Raw genomic sequence first — 26,882 nt, 5'->3', positions numbered from 1 at the left:
AAATGTTTTGTGTAGTCTCCATGAGACATTTCCGATTTATAGGTGTCCTGAATCAAAGCACCATTTTCAGTCCATGTACTAAATATTAATGTCTTAATATTTTTTGGTGAAAAATAAACGTGCACAGAAGTTCTAATATTTTCTTACATCACATTAATGCGCTCTCTGGAGTGTGCTGTCTGCTCTGTGCTGACCACCACCATAAAGAAATCCTTACATATACGCAGAAGGGGGCAGGTGCCAGAATGTCACGACAGCCTGTTTGTAAGAATGAAACACTGTACGAAGCCTCAATGACCAACAATAGGTAAGTTCTAAAGAAATTGTATTTTATTCACGTTTTAAAAAGTTAAAACAAATTAACTAGATCTACAAGTATCAACATGGATATATAAAAGATAAATAAAATATTAAGTGAAAAAGGCAAGTTGCAGGATGATGTATACAGTGTTACACCATTTTTGCAACTTAAAAACACATAAAATAATGGTATATTATGTTTAGGAATTCATATATAACTAACAAAGCGAAAATGAGTAGGAAGAGAGGCCCTGGGGTGGAGGAACAGGTGTAAGATTGGGGAGGGGTTACAAAGGACACTTTAAATGTACATGTAATTTTTTTTTCCTTAAAATAACTAAAGCAAATGTGGCAAAATGTCAACTTTTTTTAAAGTTTGGGGAGCTATACATGGGATTTTGTTACATTCCCATGTGTTTTTCTATATGTTTGAGATATTTCATAATATAAAGGAAAGTAGAGGAGATATGAATGATCAAAGTAAAAATCATGGGGTGAAAATAAAATAATGAATTTAATCGTTAAAACCAAAGCTGTTTTTTTGAAAAGATCAATAATAACACAAATCATGTAATCCATATTAGGGAACAAGAGAAGAAGAAAATGAATTTTAAAAAATATAATTACTTTTCTCTTCTAAAGAAATCTGAATTATTTTTCTTTATGCAAAAAATAAACCTGGGATGCAAAACAGTTTATTAAAGACCTTAAAATTGATCAACCTACAACAGAAGAAGATTCAAGAAGCTAGCTTTTTAGTGTAACTGTAGAAGATGAATTTGAGAAGAGAGCTAGTTCCTTTATTCATCCCTACAGTTCAGGAAAAGGACTAATCTCACAAGACAAATGAAAATAATGTCATTTCTAGAGACATACATGAGCCCGTAAGTGCCAAAAGAGCTTAGTAATTAAGTTGATAGTGATTGTGAAGGACAGAGATTAAACAACAGTAATAATAACAAACGTTAAAATTTTGAACCAGGTGTCTATTGAGGGAAAGGAAAAGATCAAGTGAACTAAGTACATTAGGAAGATAAGTTAAACTTGAGTTTAGACGTATTGAAATTGAATAGATAGACCTAATAGAAAGATCTAATAGAGGTCATGGATAGAAATATAGATCTGGAATGAAGCTGAGAATGTGGATATATTTATTAAAGGGAAGGTTAAAACTTAAAAAGTGCCCAGGGACATAAATAAATTGACGATTTTTAGAAGCAGGGGAGAAAACAGCAAATTGTATCACAGAGCTCCTAGCAATGGGTCTCAACAGTGCCAAATGCTGCAGAGGATAAAAAAAATGAGAGAAAGGGATTGAAGATGTTGATGTCAAGATGTCAGAAGTCATTGGCACGCTTTGAGAGCTTGTTTAGTTGGAATGGATACAAAGGTAAGGAAAAATGTAGAATAGCCATTAGATGTAAAAATTGAGGCGGAGACTATGAACTATGTGATTGTTATGGGTTAAATTGTATCCCTCAGAAAGATTTGTTGATGTCCCAACTCCTGGTACTTGTGAACATGACTTTATTTGGAAATAAGGTCTTTACAGATGTAATTAATATGTAAGTTAAGATGAAGTTATATTGGAGTAGGGTAGGCCCTTAATCCAACATGACTGGAATCCTTGTGACAAGAAGGGAAGAAACACACACACACAGGGAAAGCACCATGTGAAGACTCTTGCAGAGTGAAGAGGGCCCTGTGATGACAGAGGCAGAGAAGGAGTTATAAAGCAAGTTAAGGAAGGTGAAGGATTGCTGGTAACCACGAGAAGCTAGAAGAGAGCACGGCCCTGCCGACATCTTGATTTCAGGCTTCTAGACTCTGGAGCTGTGAGAGAATAAATTTCTGTTTTAATGCACCCAGTCTGTGGTACCTTGTTACGGCAACCCCGAGAAACTAATGCTGGGGGGATGTGCACAGTGACTGTGAGAAGACGAGCTCATTTGTAAGGAAGTTTAGATGATTAGGTGGTGTAAGAAGGGTGACAGCAGTCAGTGACAAATATTTCTGCATATTTAATTACTAGGCATGTCTGAAAAAAGCGGGGAGGAGAGAAGATCTCATATTAGAAGTTAACAATAAAATAAAGAGGGAGCCAGATTGTAGAGTAGGTTATGAGACTAGATTGAGCGATTGTGCAGTGGAGTTGAGTTTGGAAAGAAGTGGCCCAGTTTCCTCTGGGAGGTGAACAGGAAGTACAGACATTTGGAGGGAACGTGCCTGACAGGTGGTCTCTGACTTTTCAGTAAAACAGTAAATTTATCTACTAAATGCAAAAGTGCAGAAGTAGGGTTAAGGACCTGAGCAGAATAAGGAAGATTTAAAAGATCTGTGAAAAGTGTGATGAGGAGGGCTGGGTTGACTTATGTAGCATGGGCACCCATAAATCCAAGTTTGGAGGATTTCAGCCTCGTGACCCTGTTCAAGGCACATAGCCAACGAGTGACAGGTTTGGAAGGTAGACCTCAGGCTCCTAACCCAGTAACCACTTCACTGCACGATATTGGAGATTAAAATCCCTAAAATGATGGGAATAAACAAATTATCCTTTAAATTGTTTACTAAGAAAGTATATGTGTGTTATATATGATTGTAGTTGTTTTTTCCACCCACTAAAATAAATATTTTCACTAATGTCTGGGATTGGAACCAGATTAAATATTTTGTTTTTTCCAGTTCTTGAACTTTTACTTCTAGTAGTGATTGGGAAAACAAGAAGAGAAATGTGACTACCGGCAAGGGAGGGAATGCAATTAAAGTCAAAGAAAGTGTTTATTTCCATATTCTTAGTGAAAGCAGTCATCATTTGAATAGTCTTGGAGTGCTTCGCCCTTTCTCTGTCCTTCACTTTCATGAATGGTTATTGACTATACATCCCAAGAAAGGTATCGAGTACTGTAAAAATTATGTACTGAAATTTTCAGGTTGATAAACGGGTTATTTACAATTCTGAGAATGTCTGATTTATTTGTAGCTGGAAAAAAAAAAAAGTAACACACTCATTAAAGTTCTGCCCATCTAGTCTAAACTGTTAAATGATTAAAATGGGTATTAGATATCACTGTTTTGATTGGCATAATTTTCACAGTGGTAGTTAAGAGCGAGGGGGCTTGGAGTCCAGACACTGTTCTGGACTCATGTTAGTTCTGCCTTTATTTTAGCATCTGCAAAAAACTTCATCTTTAAGCCTCACTTTTCAAATCTAAAAAATGGGTGTAAATATAGTACAAACTTCATAGGTTTGCTCTGAGTATTAAATGAGATAACTCATTGTAAACACTTGGCATGCTTTCTAGCACATAGGAGTCAGCCAGTACAAGAAGCCGTGTAACTGAAGGGCACTTTAGTCTCAGGTGAAGCTTTCTCATATGAATTATTCTGAGATGACTGATCCTCATTTTCCCTCTTCTCTTCTTTTTAATCTGTTCTTTTTGGGCTTGGCTTTCAAATTTTTAATCATTAAAAGCTAATATAAACTTACTCAGAACTGTGGGTTTTTTCTTCCTTTTCGAATCTGATCACCTTTTGCATATGCCAGGAAGTTGGAGCAATAAACAAATACCTCGTGACACGCTCAGCCAACCATCCACAACTACACACTCCCTGCAGAATAAATGGACAAGAAGAAAAACGTGGAAAAAACTCCAACTTATCAAGTAAAGAACGTTTGGCAGGACTTTTACACATAGACAATGGCCTGTTTACAGAAGCCAAAATGAATAAAAAATTTTAAAAGAGGCAAATATTCATAGAAGAGTCCTCGGAGGGTTCTTAGCTGTTCTCCTGGACCAAAAGAGACCCATGACTCAAAGGTGCTTCTAAGTTCCTCACTCTTGTTTTCCTGACAGTAAGTCAAATTTGTTTTTACCGCTCGCTTTGCAGAAGGTAATTAAGGCAAAAAGTATGTAGCCAATGCCAGGCATCTTGATTGACATTGTTGAAATTATTATATTGTTCTTATATTTCTAAATTATTGTATGTTTTATGTTGTGGACCTAATGATTGATTTAATTTTTTAAACTGAGTTGTATAATATTTTCCTGTGATTGTGAAGCAGAATACTTCCCCCAATTTTGAGCCAGGAGTTGAGGTTGAAGTCATCATTGCCGATGCTTAAATCAACCTTTTTAATAAATTGATTACCAGTTGTTAAAAACAGTATTGTCATATGGTGATCAAATGAAAGATAGATAGACTCAGAAGTGTGTGTAAATATTATTAATTTTTTTTTGGCAGACTGACACTTCTCTGGATAGCCTTTTGAGAATTTGCAAGGTTTTACTTCTTGGGAATGTATAGGCACTAGGACAAGTTGCTTTTCCCTGTGGTTTCTTTTTTCTTTTAAAGAGTCTGTGGGTTGCTTACTGAGCTGTTCAAACAGACCTCTGTAGCCGTAAAGTGAAGACCAGTGTTATAACTTTCTCAAGTTAGGATTTAGAGGTTATTTTGGTATGCGGCAGTTTTACTTTTATCAAAAAAGGAAATATAGCAAGTTGTCTGAACATTGTAATTTGTATACAACATCAACATGTTTGAATGAATTTAAGTAACCAGAGTTGTTATACCAAGTGATCATCTCTGGAATTTCAAATTGAGAACACAGAAGGATCCTTGTTGCCTATGATGATCTACAAATCAATAACTGCAGTCATATTAGCTGACTAATGTTTTTGGTTTTCACCTGTATGTATCTTACATACTGACTTCATAAAAGGGACTCATGCATTTAAAGAGGAGAAATTAGCTTTCTGGATTCTAAGAATGCCTGTAATGTTATTCAACTTCCCTTTACTCACTGGTTACCTAGATATTAAATAAGTGTGCAAAAGCATGCCATTCAAAGTTCAGACCGCTTGCGGGCAAATCTGACTGACAAGAAACTGGAGACAGTTTTATTCCTGGTATACTTTTTTTTAAAAAAAAACAAGTAAAGGGCAAAGTGTTTTTTGGATTCTAAACATTACTAACACCTTATTCACTGATTTACTTTAGATTGTTGTAATGTTAAGACTTGGCAGAAAAAAGTGACTTTTGAGACAAGAAGGGAGAGGCCTCCCATACCATCGCCCTCATCTCTCTCCTAGCCATAAGAGCCTGGAGAAAAATACCAGCTGACAGGGTCCTTTACATCCATTAACACTTCATACTTGCAAAAAACCCCTATGGAATGTCTTACTGCAATGTCAAAGAAGGCACTAAATTAGTGCATCTGAAACTATGTTTTAAAATGTTCAGAAGCTTTTTTGTAATTGGACTTTTTTTTCTCTGAGTTATTGCTGTGCAGTGTTTACTTTACCCTCTCTCTCAATGAACAGAACAAAATGATTAAAAAAGAGATAAGCATGTGTCAACAAACTCAGGCCCTTCTATACAAGAATTTTAAAAAATGGAGAATGAAAAAAGAGAGCTTATTGGTATGGTTTACAATATATGTTTTTCCATATTTAGTGAATGAAAATCCATCATGCAGTATTTTTATCCTATCTTTATTACTTTTTTTGTGTTCACAACTTCTACAGGCTAGTTGATTAGGAGTTCTAAATATAATATTTTACAAGTATTGCAGAATAAGATATATTGTAGAATAGGATAATATTTATGACAAAACATGAAATTAACCAAAGGACTCAAGACAGCTCCTGAAAAATAAAGTAACATTTTATTGACTAGAACTAGCCATTCTCCAAATAATTAACCCACTTGAATTTTGTGGAGATGTTCTAATTTACCCTGAGCCAACTTTGCTGTTAGGGGAAAAAAAGGAAATAAGCTAGACAAAATGAAATAGATTTTTAAATAGGCAAACCATAGCACTACACTGGGGACATTTTGATTAAGACTCTGCTAATTGGTAGGTCTGGGGGAAAAAAATCTATGAGCAAAAATTAGAAAACTCTTTTTGGATCTCTTTTCAAGACTATGCTTTTTATAAACATAGAGTGGTTTCAGGGAGCCAGATCACTGACTGTCAGTATTTTTGCATTCTGTTGAGTTTCTGATGTAAGGACGTGGATATTAGGATGAAGAGATTTGCTATATTTTACCATGAGATATATCTTGGACTGCCTTGGCCACGTAGAGGCTGCATTCTGTTTAAAAATAGTGAATAACATTTCGGTGGATGCTAGCAGAGTTCACATCGTCCTTTTCATTCTCTGTGATAGCTCTTGGGGCAATTCAATTCTAATATTTTGGTTGTTATAGTGACAAAGGGTAAATTTATAATGATCACGCACTAGAGTTTTTAAAAAACTTATTAAAAATGTTTTAAATCCCCAAATGTAGAAATATCGGTCAAATGAACCCACTTCCTATACCGTTCACCCACAGCAGTTGACAACTGTTAGCATCTTGCTGTCTTTGCTTCATCTCTCTCTCTCTCTCTCTCTCTCTTTCAAGATATATGACACTTTACTGCTAAATACTTCAGCTAGCATCCATAAAAATTAAGGACATATTCTCCTACATAACCCCTAATACACTTCACAAAGTTAGCAATAATTGCATATAATCATCTAATGGCACGTCCAAATTCAATTTTCTAAATTTTCCCAAAAATGTCTTTTATTTTATTTTTTGAGGGGAGGAGATCAATTTATTTTACTTTAATTTTTTATTTTTATTTTTTTGAGGTAACATTGGTTTATAATATTATATAAATTTCAGGTGTACATCATTGTATTTCGACTTTTGTATAGAAATCAGAAAAATGCCACTTAACCAGGAAATAACTACTGTAGCAGTAAATCAGGAGTATAAAAGAATTCGTTCAATCATATTTTTAAAAATGCTAGATTTCTATAAATAAAATGAATTTAAGGGCCGGCCCCATGGCTTAGCGGTTGAGTGCGTGCGCTCCGCTATTGGCGGCCTGGGTTCGAGTCCCGGGTGTGCACCCGCATTATATCTCTAAAACCACTACTCTTTTCATTTCTCTTTTCAAAGACACTCAATTTTTAGCTCTACCTTTCCCATATATTTTTCTACATGTCTCCAACATCTTTTGTTTTCGTAGTTCTAGGAGTCATATGTTGTTGAATCTCTTCCTTTCAGCATCTCTTTTGGAGTGGCACTTGCTCAGGTTTATCCCCTTATATTATAGTAGCTTTCAGTAACAGCTTGTTGTGTAATATTATGTGTGAAAACTCCGTGTTGTTTTAATTATCCTATAGTCTCTGAAAAATCTATTAAATTCCTTCCTCTATGACTAATAAATTCATATTTTATGGACATATCCTTAAAATACCATCTCATTTTATTTTCTTTGATTCTTTTGATCCACAGCTGAACTTTCTATTAATTCTCCTTTCTTACCATTAAAACATAAGTCCATTTAAATGTCAAACAATTTTTAATTGATTATACATGCAACCCATTCTGCCTTGGAATGATATGAACTATCTCATGATGAAAATCCTTGTATAATTTCCTGAGGTCATAAAAAAGGATTATCTGTGTATCTGGTTGAAAAAAATCTGCATAAAATAAGACAAATGAAGATGTGGCAGAAACAGTTCGATTTGTGTTTCTTTCATTTTTCTAATGATTTTTAATATTTCCTATGCTTCCCACTTCTGATCTCTTAACTTTAATTTTTTTCCCTTCCACACCCTTTTCCTAGATGCCAACAGTTATCCAGCCTTACATCCACCTTTCTGTTCTTAATAACTTAATATTTCTGCTTTAGTTTTATTCTTAGGCCTTTGAAAAAGGTTAACTTTTGATTTATAGTGACTACTATACTCATTATTTTCAATATTTGTTTTTCTATATTATCAAAATAATATTTCTTCGTATACTATGGCAGGAATCAGCTACAACTTTATTTTCTTTGATAAGCTCTTCTATTTTTATGAACCAGAGCTGAGAATTTATCAAAGACCAAAACACTGTCTTAACTTTAATATCCCTGTGATACTTTACTTTTAACATTATAACATAAATTCCCAACATAACTTAAATTCAAAGTTGATATTAAGCTACTCTAGGACAGAAGTCATTCTTTACTGATGTGGTATGGTTGATTCCATATGTAATTGTGCCTTGATTGATTACATGAAGATGGCCACCAGTATTCGCCATTGTTTTTCCTAAAGTCTTCGTATTGGTCCCAACATCAAAATGCTCATCATGAAATCTTTGAGAATGAAATAAATCCTGAGCATTCCTCTGATGACTCTTTTTAACCATTGTCTCCGGAGTTCCATGGAAAAGAAGCCATAAGATAACTAACAAATTATGTGACTACGTTCACTTACACGTAAAAGTTTAGTAAGCTAAGCTGCAACAGGGCCACGCACAGGTCAAGTGTTGTTATAGATTATGCGTTTTTGAAAGTTCCTTTCTTTCAGGTATTTCTACCATCATCCTAAATTTCTCTCATTTGTCATTTTAAAAGTAAATACTGTTGATATTGCCAGCAACAAAATTTAGTAGCCCTATTCATTTTCTTGTCCTTCATCTTCTATTTTCTTTCCCTGCCATTTATACTCTCCTCCCTGCGTTGTCTTCTAATACACACACACACACACACACACACACACACATACGTATATGTTATGAATATGTATGTATGTACATATATGGTATTTTGGATATATAATACACACACGTTTTTCAAACTTAGACTTATCGGCCTTTAGGGAATGTATGGATTGAAATTTTGAGGTCAAAAGACTTCATCATTTAGTAGCTTTGTGACTTTTTGCCAAACTATATGAGCTCTTTAAGCCTCATTTTCTTCACTTCTAAGAAATATGTAATGTAATTCCATAGTATAATGCCTTCTTCTTGAGTAATTTAAAGAATGAGTGAGGTAATTAAGCAAATATGCTTGTTACATAATAGGAACTGGATAAATGTTAGTTCTTTATCTTTATCCATATGGGTTTGGTTGATTGAAAGGGCATAGAAATAAGAAATAATGTAGGGGAAAGCATCAGTAAAAGATTTTAAGGGAAACCAGGAAGATATATAGACAATGCCTAATTCTTAATTCCATCATAATTTAGTACATACTTTCCTAGGTGTTTGCTTATTTTATTGAAGGAGATTATTGAGAAATACTGTTAAGTGACATTCCATTTATGTGAAGTTATCTTTTGAAAAGTGTATTCTGAGCATAGTGATTACAATGTGGTCTATGGATTTAAATCACCTGGTTTGAATCCTGGCTTTGCCACTTGTTGATTGTGTGATCCCAGCTAAGTTACTTAACTTGCCTGTGCTTCAGTTTCTTCATCTTAAAAATGGGCATCACAATGGTATTAAGTTTGTTATGAAGAGTAAATGAGCTACCACATGTAAAGCTTTTAGAGTAATGCCTAGCCCATAATAGGCATTCAATAAATGTTTGCTGTTAAGAATATCCCAAATAAATGCAATCGGATACACCTATATCAATTCACGTATTGTGAAACAGTTAGGTAGAAAGTGATTGGCAAAAGTCTCTGAGAGAAGAGGGAAATGAGCAGGGAGACAACAGAGGAAGGAGAAAATGATAACCTGACATGGAAAGATCAAAGAGAAAGTACTCTATTCCCTGGAGTTGAGGGAACTTCTCAATTCTACCATTTTTAGTAGTCTTTCAAGCCCTACCTTCTATGTGGAGACTTCTATAGGTATTCCAGTTTATCATGTTCCTTACTATTAACTTTTACAGTAATTATGTTGATGCCAGAAAATTTAGCTAAATTAACATGTTAAATTAGGACTAAATCACATTAGTTCCTCCTTTTCAGGCCAAAAGCTCATCTTTTAGCAACATGATTCAATAAAGGCCCAGAACCTTGACTCTGACTCATATTCATCCAGTGGGCAATGGCGATGGGTATGGTTGTGTAGTGTGAAGAAGGGTCATTTAGCAATCCTAACTAAGTGGTCACCACCAGTCATTCTATTGACTGGTCTTAGATTCAATTTGCCCTTAATACTTTAATATAAACTGAGTATACTCAGGTCAATATGATAGCTTTAGCCTGTCTAAACCTGCACACCATGTCATCTACCTTGGTTTTCCCTCCCTCTATAGTTAATGGCCCAACATGCCTCAAACCAGCTCCTGTTTGATCATTCTGCTGGTAAATTAGTTACTTCATTCATTTATTCATCATTCATTAAGCCCTCTGCTAGAAGTAGGATTCAAAGATTAATGGCAGTCTTTAACCTCAGGAAGTGCAGCATCTAGAGGAAAACCGGCACTTAAACAGAAATTATTTGAAAGAATGGTAGAGATGGACAGAGAGAATTAAAGGAACATAGAGAAGGATCATCCAGCCGAGCCTAAGTATGGTGGAAAAGGTCAGAAAGAGATGACACTTGAGGTGAGTCTTACGGAAAGAAAAGGTCTTGGTCACATAAAGTGTGGTGGGGCATGTGAAGGTTCTTCCAAGCAGGGGACATGGCATGAGCAACATAGGATGACAAGAAACAATATATGTGTCTTAGGAATCACAAGAAATCAACTTTTCTGACTCAAAGAGGGAGAAATAAATCTTATGCAGTAGGGACCAAATCAGATCATGTAGAGTTTTGTTTGCCAAATTAAGAACAAGCTGTCCTGTATAGTGTGGGGAATCACTGAGTGATTTTAAAGAGGCAAATTAGACAACCAGACCTTTGATAGATCACTTTCACAGCTTTATGGAGCATGGCTTTGAGGGTGACACAATTGGAGAAATGGGAAACATTTAGGAGATTGTGTCAGTCTCGGTTTAGTCAGGAAAAGTGAGGCGCTGGAAATATTGTGGGAGTAAAGGGATGTGATATAGGAATTAGGAATTCATAAATGTACAAGGGATAGAAGAGAGAGGGTCAAGAAAGTTGTAGCCAGAACTACAACTGTTTCCTCAGGGAGACAGCCACTGAGGACCTTAGCCTGATGCATGGAAATGGGTGGTTCTCAAGAAGTTTGCTGGCAAACTGCTGCAAGTTTCAGGATTCTCTGGGAGAGTGCCCACCAATTTTCTTAATCTGCAGCTATAAAGCAGTACTTGTCAAGAAGTCTGAGAAGCTGGTACAAACCTTAAGTCTGCCCATGTGTCTGGCCTCCAAGACCTTCGGAGAATAATGACCTTTCTTCACTTCTGCTCTCCAAATCTTCCCAAGTTCTCATTGGCAAAGTCCAATACCGAGAAGGGGATTCTGGGAAATGTAGTCCTTGGTGTGTCCTCTGCATTGCACAAGAGAAGGGGCTAGGACTGATGCCAAGGGGATAACTGACAATCAAGTACAGAGGTCACAGCCCTGGTTGAGGTGAGAAATGATTTAAGTCTGGACTAGAAGGTCGTAGGCATGGGATAAAGGGTTAAATTCAACAGATTCATAAAGATAAATTCACAAGGTTAAATTGTAATAATTTTGTAGATCTCAGGATGCGGTGAGAGAGGGAGGGAGAGAAAGAGTTAAGGACGCTTCTCTGGCATTTAGTTTGAGTTCCTGGTTGGATGGTGGAAACACCAACTGAGAGAATGGAAGTGGGACAGGTTTAGAGGGACAAATAATACACTCAGTTTGATATCCACACACAGATCTATAGCAAAAATTTGAATATATAAATCTGAACCTTTGCAAAAAGGCCTAAAGACACAAATTTGGGAATCATTAGGTCTAGGTAAGAATTGAAGCAATGAGAGTGGACAATATTGTATGGCAAGGATTTGAGAAAAAGAAAAATAGTTGGTCAAGTATAGAACCCAATTCAAGGACTCCAGAAAGTATGCTGAGAAGGAATATTGAGAGAAGGATGTGGAAACCAAAAGGATAGAAGCCAAAAAACAGAAAAGAGTGAGCAATTGGTAAGTCAGTGATGAGGTCTATTAAAGAAGGACTGAAAGTTTCCATTGGATTCGGTTGTTATAATGTCATTGGTGACCTCACTGAGAATAGTTTCAGTGGAGTGGTAGGGTCAGAAGCTGTGTTGTCTTAGGCTGGGAATAAATGTGAGGTAAAGAAATGGAAACCAAGAGTAGACACTAGTGTTCTGAAAAATTGGCCTGTGAAAGGGAAGAAGACTGAATAATAGCTAGAGAGGGTGCAGGATGAGGGAAAGCCTTTCTCCCTTCCTCCCTGCTCTTTCCCTGCCTTCCTTCCTTTCTTTCAATTGTAGCTTTCTCTTCATTTGCTCACTTAGAGAAATAGCTGGATTACATGAAATGCCGAGCTTGGTAAGAGTATGAGCAGGTCTGTGTACATCTCTTTTGGAGGTGGTGTGGGCTTTTACTACTGTTCCCTTTGGATCCCGTTAAGGTAGTGACACCCTACATTGTGAAGTTTAGGTTCAATCATGAACTGTAGTATCGGCACTTAACATAATTTATGTTCTTAGAAAATATATTTACCTCAGAGTTGCTTAATCTTCTTTCAGAACAGAAATGTTAAAAAAGAATATAATGGAAAGCCTGAAAAAATAGTAGCATTGCAAGGTAAAGAGAAAAACTTCACTGTTTTGATGATATTTTTAATTAAAATTTTTTTCCCTGAAAATACAAGTAGTCATAGTGGAAAATTAGAGGATGAATATAGAGAAAAAGAAAAATTAAAAAAAAATTTCTACTATGAGGGATAATCACCAATAATATATTATCTTTTTCTATGTATATATGTATGTATAAAATATTTTTTAAAAAGTAGGATCGTACTACTTATGATGGTTTATAATGTTTGACCTGACTTTGTCAAACTGAGCTTAGAGGATCACTGAAATTCTTTTTACTTTCATAGAACTTTTCATCATCTGTTTTTGGGCTGTGGTTTGCCTTATTTTTAACTCTTCCAAAATATAATTCCTTATGTTTTCTGTCTTCAGAGAATCTCTTAAAATTTCTGGGAGGCTAATGGAACTCATTATTGTTTTCCAATGGAGTTAGTTTTTCAAATATTAAAGAAAAAAATTGTCCAGTTCTAAGCACACATATACGAAAATGCCTATGACATGTCCTGGATCCCAACATACCTCTCTAGAGACCATGCCCATACTTCTGTGATACAAAACGGAACAATGACCAGCGCCAGGGGAGACTTTACCATCCTCTCCTTAACCCAACCTCCCTCCTCATATGGAATAAACTCCCCCTTTGCCTCTATACCTGGCGCGTCTGTCTCCAGCTCTGGGATCCTCTGTGAGACTATTTCTTAAGTCATGCTGCTTTCCTTTGCCCAGCAAACAAACACTCTGTTTACTCTGTTTTTATCCTTGGTAGCATTTGCTCTGTTCTTTAATATTAAATTTATATATTCTTTGACATTCAAAGAATTTGAGATAGGGAGGAAGGTAGAAATTTACATTCTCAGTCTTGATCCATATTATCTGGAGAAATTTGATGCTTTGTCTTCTTAAATAGACACAATTAAATGTATAATTTTATAGGGGACATATTAGAATACCAGTGAAATGAAATGCTGAGATATATTTTACTCTTCCCATTTTTTTAAGGTCCATTGTATCTGAAAATAGTCCAAAGTCTAATTTTCACATTTATTCTAAAACAGGCATATTTCTTGAAATATATGAAGGACAGGTCACTGCAATACTTGGACATAGTGGAGCTGGTAAATCAACACTGCTTAACATTCTTAGTGGGTTGTCTGTTTCTACAGAAGGTAAGAAAATAATTTTAGAAGGCAAGTTGACTGAAAAGCAGTTCTTCAATCTGATCATGTAAAAGAAAAATATTTCTCTAAAGCAGGCTTTTTACACAGTTGAGTAATTTAGAACAGGAAATATTTATTTCGTATTTACATAAATTCATGAGAAAGCTTGTATCTCCATTCCACTATCATGTGTCATTCCGTGTATATTTTGCATTGCTATAGACACTGACATTTCTATTAAGAATAATCTGAATTTCTCAATGTATTCATTATGCAACTATAAAATGTGAAGTTTCTTCAACTAATATCCTGTATTATCACTCTGCACAGAGTTACTATCCTGGTGTTAAATACTTTAAAATTTCTATTTACAGGATCAGCCACTATTTATAATACTCATCTCTCTGAAATAATTAACATGGAAGAAATCAGAAAAAACATTGGAGTCTGTCCACAATTCAATATTCAATTTGACTTTCTTACTGTGAGAGAAAACCTCAGGCTATTTGCTAAAATAAAAGGGATTCAGCCAAAGGAAGTGGAACAAGAGGTAGGTGAACATATTAGAATTGATGGCTTTGGAAATAATTTACTTAATTTGCTCCTGACCATATTTTTAACTATTACCTCATTCTTTCATAATTAAGTTTTAATCAATGAAGTTCTAGAATAAATTTCTCCTCATTAGAGAGTAAGAATGCTTAAAGTAAAATATTTTGTATTAATGCAGGTTTTTTTGGATAGGTAAAAAGAGTTATAATGGGATTAGATATACAAAATATTCAAGATGTCATTACTAAAAAATTAAGTGGTGGACAGAGAGAAAATTAACATTTGGGATTGCCATTTTAGGAGATCCTCAGGTGAGAGAAAAAACATTTTTTAGGATTAATTTGGATTGGATAGTATAAGACTATCATTAAAGTCCAAACTCTACTTTAATTACCAAGTGTGAGAGAAAATTCATAATAAAGGATCATGCAGGCCTGATAGGGATCCAGTGAAGGACTGTATTTGAATCTAGAAGTCATGTTGCTTTCCATACTACTTTCTGAAGATCCTCACTCTGAAGTGGAAGATACTTCCATACATTTTCTCCTCTAGGTTTTGCTACTGGATGAACCAACTGCTGGATTGGATCCTTTTTCAAGGCACCAAGTTTGGAACCTTCTGAAGGAGTGTAAAACAAACCACGTGATCCTTTTTAGTACCTAGTTCATGGATGAGGCTGACATCTTGGCTGGTTTATTTTAACTAGTTATTTAAGGATTTCATATGAGATAATATTTTAGTATAAGGACTTTATAACCTGTTTTTAAAAGAAGAAAATCTTGTTTGCAATCCATTTGAGTGTCTGTATTCTAAAGATCAGAGGAATTCTGATCTTCTAATGAGTTTTTAAGCCCATGCTTTATGTATCTTCTTGTCTGTAATTTACTTGACTGTGTACGTTAATCACAAGTATAGTTTTTGAAGTTTGAAACTCCAATATTACCTTTCATATATAGCTTTTTGTTGGATAGCTGGGAAAAATTCTTTTTAAGTTTACGATTTTTCATTGACTTCTTAGGAGGATCCTTTGTTCACTGAGTGCAGCCTTGGGTGTGAAGATGTAAGCTTGGAGAATCAGGACAAATGTGTTTGCCTAGGAAATAGTGGCAGGTAGGGAACACTAGTTTTAGTGAGCCAGGAGAGTGTGTGGAGGAGGAATCCAGAAAAAATGAAATCGGAAAGGAACTCAGTGAAGGAAGTGAAATGTTTGCTGTCTGATGTGCAATGTAACGCTGTTCTGTTTCCGCCATGAAATCTGTGGTAAAATAGACTCCTTGTATCAGTTATCTCCTACCGCAATAACACTATGTGACAAACCATCCCCACACTCAGTGCTTTAAATAAGCAAGCGTTTATTTAGGCCATGACTTGGAGAGTTGGCAGTTTAGCGTGGGCTCAACTAGAGAGATTTTCAGGTCTCGACTGGGTTCACTCACATGTCTGGTGGTTGCGTGGCCATTGGCTAGGTTGACTTAGATGACTCATCAGCATTCCAGGTGTGTGTCGTCTTCCAGCAGTCTAGCCCAGTCACTGCCATGTTCTCATGAAGGAACAAGGAGAGCAAGTCCCAATGCATGAGCCCATTTCATGTCTCTGCTTTCCAGTGTCTGCTAACCTGCCACTGGCCAAAGTAAACCACATGGTGGAGAGTGCTGTCAAGAGTGGAACAGGTCACTTTGCCCGTGGTGAGAGAACACTGAAAAAATACATAGCAAATTATGTAGATAAAGGGAGAGGGGAAGAATTGGGCCATCCTTGCAATATTTGTGCCATTGCATTAGCTGTGAGAGATGCAGTGGATTTCTGAGTCCAGCTTCAAGGTGGGCGTGGGGGTGAGAGGTGATGCTGCCTCCAGGAGCTCAATATATCATGATGGTGTTTACACTGAAAAATTCATTTGGTATTTTGGTCTCCAGAATGGAGAATATACCCATGTAAGGAATTCACATAATTTATTTTTTCTTACTTTCTACTCAGATAGGAAAGTGTTTCTGTCTAATGGGAAGTTGAAATATGCAGGGTCACCTTTGTTTCTGAAGCAAAAATAGGGTATCAGATATCATTTAAGGTAATGTATTCTCAGTGTAGTTGTTTTTAATGTGAGTATCAATACGAGGGGTGACATTCCATGTAATCGTTTAGAGATATAAGAAAGTCAACTTAATTTTGGGTGGAAATTGATTTACAATAAATAGTACAAAATATCTCCCTCATTAACATTTTCCTTGTTGGTTATCTCTTGGAAATTAAGCATGCAAATTTCTAAAATCGTATGTATCTTTCAATATAATATTTTTTGGCCAATATTTATATAGGAAAAATTTATGTTTATGTCCCAAAAAGCAATTGATCATTTTTAACAAAATAATTTGTCCTCAAAGTCTGAAATTGTATTCCAAATTTACTTCTCGGAATGTCAGAATATCACATGGGGCATTTTAGAAAGCATGACGTATCAACAAATGAGACCTGTACATGGGAGTTGTTGGCATTAAGAGAGGCCAGTTACTACATAGATAGCAACTGTTTATTAAAAACCTTATTAATTTTTCATTGATCTAGAAGCAATGTTTCATGCACTTTACACTCTATCATGATTTTATATATATATATATATATATTTTTTTTTACCTGCTAACCTATCTATACATATTATATATATACTGAAATTCCAACTTGCTTTCAGTTACATTTTAGGAAATTGGTTGGGGGTTTGGGGTTGACATGTAACGTACTGTATTTTTTTCCCATTTAAAATAAGGCAAAATAGGCTGCCAATTAGCACCTTGAAGTGGCACATCTGATTTGTGGGAACTGATTACTGAATTTAGCAGGATATACCTATAAAATGTACAAATTTTTAAATCAAAAACTGTCTTTTCATTAGCGGTGGTGTTGGAAAAGAATTCAAAAGACTTATGCCCCTTTTGAAACATTAGTTTACACAGGAATGAAACGTGCAATCCAGAGAGAATCACATTCCTCCTTAGACATCATGTCCCTGATGCCAAGTTAACAGCAGAGAGTGAAGAAAAACTTGTGTATAGTTTGCCCTTGGAAAGAACCAACAAATTTCCAGGTAACTTACTGTATGATCCCGTAAAATACAGCTAAAGGTCCATGATTTTGCTGATTGCCTTTTCTATTTTCTATCAGTTGGGTTTTAAAGCTTATACACATGAAAATATTTATTCATAAGTACTCTGCCTCCCATTTCTAACATGATGAAGTGTGTTACCAGATACATGATTTTAATGTGAAAGCAACTAAAATTTCCCTGAATGTAGTTCACCGAGAAACCCAGATTTGTTCTCTTTGTCAGCGTTAAATGAAGGTTTGAAATATCTTTTTTCTGAAACAGCAGAAACTTTTAATTTCTGTTAGAGGCACAGATTAAATAAGGTCTTATTTTTTAACACACTTGTAAGCGGTTCAAGGGTCTTTGTAAATTATGATTTTAATTATAAATATAATATGGTTAGTACAGAAAAGTTAGAAAATACAGAGAAGAAAATATAATTTACCCCATGCCTAATGAGTTTTTAAATAGACATACAGATACACACTTATACAAACACATGCATGGCCATAGTGACACAAGAAACTTTAAAGCTTATGAAACAAAATAAAAATGTAAAATAATAAAATCGATTTGAAAGACAGGAGAACATCTTATGGGAATGTTTTCCTTGGATTATTATAGCGGCTCTAATATGAAAATATTTTTTAGATTTATCTCTTCTGAGTAATCCTTAGAAATTAGTATTTTAGTGTACTCATTACCAATTTTACTTGCATCATTTTGTTACTATTTGCTTTTTAGATCTTTACAGTGACCTTGATAAATGTTCTGACCAGGGCATAATGAATTATGGTGTTTCTATGATGACTCTGAATAAAGTATTCTTGAACCTAGGGGGCAAATCAGCAATTGATGAGCCAGGTATGAAAATGTGGGTCTAGCAGAAAATTAAGAAAAAGAAAAAAGAAAATGACCATGTATTAGTTCATATTTGTAGATTTTTATGTGGAATTCTGCCTAGAATGTATATTGGATATAAAATAGGATTGTCCACTTTTAAAAGTATCATAATTATTTTGTATCTAACATAGGCTTGGTGCTAGGAAATTATGACATTTGTCCACGTCGCATGTCTGTTAACAGTCGCATCCCTTTGCAATGCTCACTTCCCCCTTATTACCAATAGCTGTCTGCTAATGTCATGAATTCTAGCTTTGTCTCTTACTTACCATTCCATATAAAAATGTGCTCTTACTTAGCTAATAAACTAATTCTAATTAACATATTAATAACAGATAATTAAGTAAGGTATTATCTTCCTTTAGTTTACTTTGTAATAATAATAATAATTAGAAGAATTTAGGAGCCTACTATGTGCCAGCCATTGTGCTCAGCTGTTGGATTTATTGTTCTTAATTCCCATAATAACTTCATGATGCAGGTGAGTAAACTGAGATTTAGAGAAGTTGAGCAATTAGCCAAAACTGTACAGCTAATGTGTGGCATATGTGTGATTTGAACAGGAGGGCTTTCGTGGACTTTGTATTACTTAAAACCATGGTGTCTTGAAACAGTCACTGAGATGTCAATCATCAGTGATGAACTAATCTTGTGAAGGAGATTCCAGACGGCAGAGGAGACCTTTTAGAACCTCAGCTCTATAGATTTATCCTTGTGCTTTTTAAAGACTGGCTCAGCAAAAATCCCTTAGTGAAGAGCTGCTGCTGTTGGTGTGAAAGAATAAATGCTTCCCGAGAAGCCTAAACCATCTTCAAAAATTAACTTATTCACTTATTGAAGTAGGATCTATTATATTTGTTTGAAGGAAAGATTTTGAATATAAGAGTTATGGATACCAGTAGCTTGACTTGTTAGAAGAGTTGTTTCAAATATTCTAACATAATTTTCAAAGTTTCTAAAGAGGAAGTACAAATAACATAGCCTATTATAATGGTTTATTAGCTGGCTGTAGCTTTTGGCACTCAGAAACAGGAGAAAATCAATGTGACAAGAGATACTGAAAGGGAGTCTGAAATGCAACCGGCTCTTTGTTCTCTCCCTGAAATAAAAAGGGTCGTCTGTACTGGAACTCTCTGGAGATGACAGGTCTATGCAATGGCAAGGCTACGCTTCTTAAAGTTAAGACGTGAGAGGAAAGTTCTTTTGTCCTTGTAGGTATCAGACTACTTTAAATCTCTTTTGTCAATATATGCAAAAAAGGTTTAAATGTGAAGAAAATGTCTAATAATTTCTTCATTCATTTAACAATGTTTTTTGAATGCTTACAGTGCTGTCATACAGTAGTGAACACGGCTGACAAGGCCTTTAGACTTACTATCTTGTGGGGTGAGAAAAGTACCAATTAAATAATTTCCCATTAAAAATATGTTACTCGTTCATTATATCACAAATCATTATTGAAGCCTGTTACGTGCTAGGCATTGTTCTAGGTGCTTTGGTTACAGTAATGAGCACAAAAAGCAAAGATCCTTACCCTCATGGTGTTTACCTTCTGGTTGGGGGAAAAAGATAAAAAATAATAAATATAAAAACTAAGTAAATTATATAGCAGGTTATACAAAATAGAGTAGAGTAAAGGTGCTGGGGAGAGTTGGGAGTGCCTTACAATTCTAAATAGAGTGGTCGGTGTTGGCCTTACTGAAATGGCCACATTTAAGCCAAGATTAGAAAACACGAAGAGACTAGCAAATAAGAGGTGGAGAATGGCAGCTCAGAACAGAAAGTACCTATTGGATTTGGCAAAAAAGAAATCATTAAAGGTTTTATCAAGAGAAGGTCTGACAGTTGACAGCTCTTTTGGGGTGCTTGACCACGGAGGGAAGTAGAAAGAACAGTAGCTGAAGGGAGATTGAAGTGAGGAGGGAATTTCATTTTTTTTTTTTAATCAACGGAAGATAGAACATGCTTCAGTGATGATGGGAAGAAGCCAGGACAGTGAAAGTAATTGAAGATGAAGGAGAGATGAGCTAACTGTGCAAGGTCTGGGGGAGGGTGCAAAGGGACTGGATCCATAGCAATATTGAGGCCTGGCCTTTGATAGGAGCAAAGACATCGTCTATTACAACAGAAGGAAAGAATGAGAAGATGGGTGCATCTGTGGATAAGTTTTCTTTTCTTTTGGTGGTGATAAGACCAGAGGGAGTTTCTATCTGATGGACTTTCATTTTTTTTCTTTCTATGAAATGTGAGGCTGAGGAGGAAGGAGGTAGGGTCTAAGATCTCATGAAAAAGTAGTTATCGCAAAGAGTGGACTCGTGTATTTATCAGAGAAACAGAAAGATTGCTTGGAAGTGTTTTGCTTGTAGTTTGGGTTGGGGGGATGTGTTCTAGGATCTGAAAATAGTGTATTTTGCACTAAAATATTGCATCTAGTTTTATGAAAATTAAAATATATGTAAAATAACAGCTGATGAAAATTCAAGTTTTACTTGAAACTTTGCACATTGCGAGCTTGAGGCCACAGTGTGAAATAGGGCTTCTTTCCCTTCAGTGCTACCTAAGCAGGCTGTCTGACGCTCCTGGTATCCCATAAAACCGTTTCCCATTTCCCATTTTGTCTTAGTCAACTAGCAGGCTCACAGAGGAACCTCCTGGATCTCGACTTCTCTCTTGATGCTCTGTTATTCTTGGACACCTTGCAATGTGATAAGAATTATGCAAAATTTGGAGGCTGTTTTCAGTTTAATCTCACTTTCAGTTTTATTTTATGTAACTAAATGCTATATTTGTATGTTGAGTTTCCATAGGTTGCAATTTATATAGCATGTTTGTGACTTAACTAATCAGAGGGAAAATGCTTTAGACTCCTGTTTTAATTTCCTTTACTTAGGTTACTGGTACTTGGAATTGCTTTTGTCTTCACATTTACAAGAAGATAATGTCTGTAGTATTTCTTCACACTCATCGTTGGGAGTTTTCATCTAGTAGGTATTTCCTCTCTCTGGAACAACTCCCACAGACTCCTCTTACCAGTCTACTGATCATCAATAATACAGGTGAGAAATAGGGCTTAAATTTAGTCTTAATTTTTATTATCAAAGATCTTTAGAAAGCACAAACTTGAGAGGCAAAAGGACCTATATTAAAAACAACTTGAGAGGAAATGGGAAAAAAGTGATGTGTGCTCAGCTTGCTTCGTTTTCAAAATAAGGAAATTGATGTGCTCATTTTCAAATCAAGAAAAATAATACAGATAATGGAAAATATCAAGTTCACCTAATTTCATGAAAATGTTTTGAATGCTTCAGTAATACTATAAACATCATTCCAAGTTTAGCAAAATTCATCAGGTTACATAATGAGTAGCACTGACTTGTATCACTAGGACAAGCCTGGGTCCTGAGGCATGCAGTTTGTATGTTTTATTTGTAAGTACAAACATTACAGGGTTCTGGCAAAGTTTATAAAAATCACTAATAAAAAGTTTTGTTTCTGTGAGAATTGCAAATCTAACTCTCAGGGACAAACTCTTTTTCCTTTATAAGAATTACAAGATAAATAAACATATTTCTGAAAGAAGTCTGTTACACTGAAAATAGTAGACTGAATTTCAATGTCCCAGCATCAGAATTAATTTCATCATATTCTTAAAGAGTGAGGGTCTTTACCATGTTATTCTGGATATTCCTTAACATGAGAGGAAATCATTCTTATTTTAAAACTTTCATGTTGATTTTCTTGCTTTTATGCTGCCTTCCTTCCTTGACTCCATTAGGATCAAATATTGAAGACTTCGTGTGGTCACTGAAGCGTCAGGATATGGTTTTGGAAATAGATGACTTTAGAAGTAGAAATGGCTCAGATGATCCTTCCTACAATGGAGCCATCGTAGTGTCCGGTGACCAGAAGGTATGTTTGCCTCCGTGTACTGTTTTATCATGAATGGGTTTTGCCACGTTCTAATACTTTAGAACTATAGAAAAGCAACTCAACCATTCTATATCAGCGTGACTCAGAACACCACCTTGGCCCTTTTTGAGTAAGGTATGAAATTTTATTCCTTGAAAGGGCATGTTTTCCATCCTCAGTAATTTCTTGAAGGGATCATTTTTTATTAGTGATTTGATTTGTCATAAAAGCAATGCATGTTTTGTGACAACATAGATGGACCTTGAGGGCATTATGCTAAGTGAAATAAACCAGACAGAGAAAGACAAATATTCCATGGTATCACTTAATGTGGCATCTAAAAAAAAAAAAAAGTAAAACTCGTAGAAACAGAGTAGACAAATGGTTTCCAGGGGCTGGAGGTGGGAGAAATAGGGAGAGATTGAAAAAGGGTACAAACTTTCAGCTAGAAAATGAATAAGGTCTGAGGATTTAATGTAAAACATGCTCACTATACGTATTTGGTAACACTGTGTTGTGTCATTGAAATTTGCTCAGAGAGTAGAACTTAACTGTTCATAGATATATGTGAGGTGATGGATGTGTTAACCAGATGGGAGGAATCCTTTCACAATGTACTAGACGTGTATCAATCAAATCATCACGATGTACACTTTAACTATCTTACAATTTTATTTATCAATTTTACCTTAATAAAGCTGAAAAAAAAAGCAATGCATGTTTGATAGAGAAACTCAAACATTACCAAAGTATATAATGTAGAAGGTAAAATTTTCTCTATAATTTCATTCCTTTATTTTTCCATATTATATTTCTATTAATAGTTTGGTAAATATCTTCTATACTCACTTCATTTATAAAAACACAAACTCACTATGTATATTATGATCTTATATTTGAAAATATATTTTCTAAATTGAAATTGTATTAGAGGAGTCCTGCAACTTTCTTTGTCACATAAAATCTAAGTCTTTGATATCTTTCCGTGTTAGTGAATGTTAATCTATTTCATTTATGGGGTAAGTCACTTGGATTACAAAAATAATGCATTCTTGTACCGATTCCAAAAGGCAGAAGTGTCAAAGAAAAATTAGTCTCCTTCTCACCCTAATTCCACCCTAGTAATATGTTAACTATACAATAAATATATTTACTCTAAGAATTTAGAACTTATATTTGTGTGCTTTCTTTTTTTTAAGGATTACAGATTTTCAGTTGCATGTAACACCAAGAGAACGCATTGTTTTCCTGTTCTTATGGGAATTGTTAGCAATGCCCTTCTTGGAATGTTTAACTTGACAGAGCTTGTTAAAATGGAGAGAAGCACATTTCCTGTCGTAAGTATAGTATTGACTTATGTAAGGGGCAGTGTCGCAGAGGGATAAAGGGCGAGGACTTGAGAGCCTGCCACCTGAGTTTGAATCCTGCTTCTGCTACGAATTAGCAAGTTTCTTTTTCTTTTTTTTTTTAAAGATTTTATTTATTTATTTATTTTTCCCCCAAAGCCCCAGTAGATAGCTGTATGTCATAGGTGCACATCCTTCTAGTTGCTGTATGTGGGACGCGGCCTCAGCATGGCCGGAGAAGCGGTGCTTCAGTGCGCGCCTGGGATCCGACGTATTAGCAAGTTTCTTAGCCGCTCTTTGCCTCACTGTCCTTATCTGTAAAATGAGGGCTATAATAGTACCTACTTTATATGATTGTTGTGAAGATTAAGTGAGATTACTAAGTGCCTAGAACAGAGCCTGACATATATATTTTTCATTCATTCTGCAAATACTTCTTGACTGTCTCTCATGTCCTGGTCCTTCCAGATGTTGGGGATACAGCATAAACAGAACAAACAAAAATCCCACCCCATGGAACTTACATTCTTGTAAGCGAGAGAGTAAGCATTCAGTACACATTTGCTATTATGTATTCTGAAAGATCAAGAATTTTTCGAGTAGTTTTATGTTTAGTCTCATTAAATTTTTTCCATTATATTTATATTTAAAAGATTTAATGGAAAAAATTTAAATATATAATAGAATTCCTTACTTTACTAAATTAAATGTAACCTATTATCTTCTATCCCTTCTGTTGATTTTTTTTCCATTACATTTATTACCCCTTGAGGCACTCACTATTTGAGTTACATTTTATTGCTGGCCTCACTCCTCTAGTCTGAAATCTTGTCTGATCAAAAATTGCACCCAGCTCCCCAAGACATAGAATATTAAAAGAGCCAAGATCCAACAGGACACTGAAAAATTTTAAATGATAGGGAAAAATCATAGAACTGTTAAAGAATCATAGTTTAGGCTTTGTTTGGTTCACTGTCCAGAACAGTTCTTCACACTTACTAGGTGAAATCATACATATTTGCCGAAATCAATGAATGAATGGATTTGCTTGGAAACCTAGAACACAGAGAAGCCTCAAACTCAAATCCTTAACCTTATGTCAGATTTCCTTGGGGGAATTTGCTGAGTATGTCGTATACACTGATTAAAGCAAGCGTGGTAGGTATATATGTGTATATACATATGTACCTCAGTGAGACTTATGAGAATGTATGGCCCAATCCTAAAATTATGATTATTTAACAGTTCTGTAGTATTTTATCTATTATTTTATTACTATTATTTTTTTTTGCTGAGGAAGATTGTCCCTGAGCTAACATCTGTACTCATCTTCCTCTATTTTGTATGTGGGACGCCACCATAGCATGACCTGATGAGCGATGTGTAGGTCCATGCCTGGGATCGGAACCTGCAAACCAAAGCAGAGCTTGAGAACTTAACTGCTGCACCACTGGGCCGGTCCCACGCTCTACTATTTTAAATTCTGCAGTGTTCTTTTGGGCCTTGGCTCTTTTATGTTTTATATCTTGCAGAATGCAGTGCAATTTTTGACCATATGTGATTTTAATAACCCTTTCTCAGCCTTCAAATAATTTCTAACAAGTGTGTTTGATTATGGTAGATTAAAAAAAGGGAAAAGCTATGGAAATTGGGTGGATATTTGCAAGTATATGCATAGTGGTTATGGAGAATGAAATTTTACTGGAAAATTTCACAATGAGAAATTAACATAATGCCAGCTCTAGTTTTTTACATATGAAATAGGGCAATTTAATTATAAGTATAAAAACCATTTAATATAAAACAATATGATGTCTTTCTAGATGGAAATAGCAATGTGCTACCAACTCAGAGCAAGAATAAGGAAAATGCAATCAAACCTCAGTCCCAGTAATTTCTCAAGATTGAGATCTAATATCGTTTCATCTATTTCCCAGTGCCCCAGAGTTAATTGTGCCCTCATTTAGCCTTCATTACATTTACTTATGTTACAGAATTTATGTTGTCTTGCCATTATTTGTTTATTTTTCAAATATAAACTTCTTGAGGGTAGTAATCATATCTGATTTCTCTTTTTGCTCTCATCACAAAGGATAATGCCTGGCACAGAGCAAAACTTCCATAAGTGTTTGTTGAATGGATGGGTCAATGGATAAATGAGTGAGTAGACTGGATAACTTCCGTCATGTCAGTTACCAATTATCACCTCTAAACCACAGCTTTCTCTCCTGCAAGATGAGAACTGCAAGCAGATAATCTGTAATAGTTTTTCTATTCCTAAAATTTTGTGATTCTAATATTTGCTCTTTCTAACTCACAAAGTAGGTGTAAGGTTCAGCTGAGAGGTTATTTTTGAAAGTACTTTGGGAGTGTTTAAGGTATCATACAATCATGAGTCATTGTTATCCTTACTGTGGAGCGTGTTACAATTATCCCTTGTCAAAATCTTCTCTTCTCTACTGTTAAGAGATAAAAATTGTCTTGCAGCCTTTGAATGAAAGGGCTAGAGGGCTTTCGATCTGTATAACTGAATGAACATTTGGCTTACTGAATGCAAACCAACTTTAGGTCACCTTGCATTTAATCAAAAGCTTTCTCTGTCTGAAGGGAAAGTAGGTCTGGCTGAGCATGATAGCCTTAGAGGGAGAAAGACAGTGTTTGGGGGTTTCCTCTCAATGATAGCAAGCCTTGCCAAAGTATAAATGATGCCTACCTCTGTTCACTAGATAAAATAACCTAGGGGCTCTGGGTATTGTCAGAGTGAATTCCCTAGAAAAATATCAAGATGAAGAACATTCTGCTCAGGCAGAAAGTACCACCAATGGAGCTCTTTATCACCTACAGTCTCATAAGTGTACCTTTCCTCTTGACTCTCTCTTCAGCTTCCTCCTTCCTCACTTCTTTTTCCCCAACATTATTCAGAATGTTTTTTCAATCTTTAGGCAGAGTAAGTAGAAATGGAACTGAGGGGAGAACTTAACTCTGGGCGCTTTTGCTTCAGGTGCAATATGATACAAATTTATCTTTTCCACGTAGCCTCTCACTCTGAGTCGTATGTGGCCAGTGGACCCCAAAGGGATGCATTAGTTGCTTTAGTTTAGTTTTTGAATCTGCTTGCGAAGATTATTACTCATGAATTTGCAGAATATTTGTCTTAGCATATTACCTCCAGACATCAAATATGTTCATTGTTGATT

At 35.4% G+C, this 26,882-nt stretch overlaps 1 pseudogene; it reads left to right on the top strand.

Moving 5' to 3' along the window:
* Positions 1–245: 245 nt before the first annotated feature.
* LOC106802210 (ATP-binding cassette sub-family A member 10-like) overlaps positions 246–26,882 on the top strand; it is a 50,928-nt pseudogene continuing 24,291 nt past the window's right edge.

This window comes from Ceratotherium simum, chromosome 16 (genome assembly GCF_057802395.1).
Source record: "Ceratotherium simum simum isolate JZ-2026a chromosome 16, ASM5780239v1, whole genome shotgun sequence".
NCBI lineage: Eukaryota > Metazoa > Chordata > Mammalia > Perissodactyla > Rhinocerotidae > Ceratotherium > Ceratotherium simum.
The sequence above is the reverse complement of the archived record's forward strand: the minus strand, read 5'-3'. Positions and strand labels throughout refer to the sequence as shown.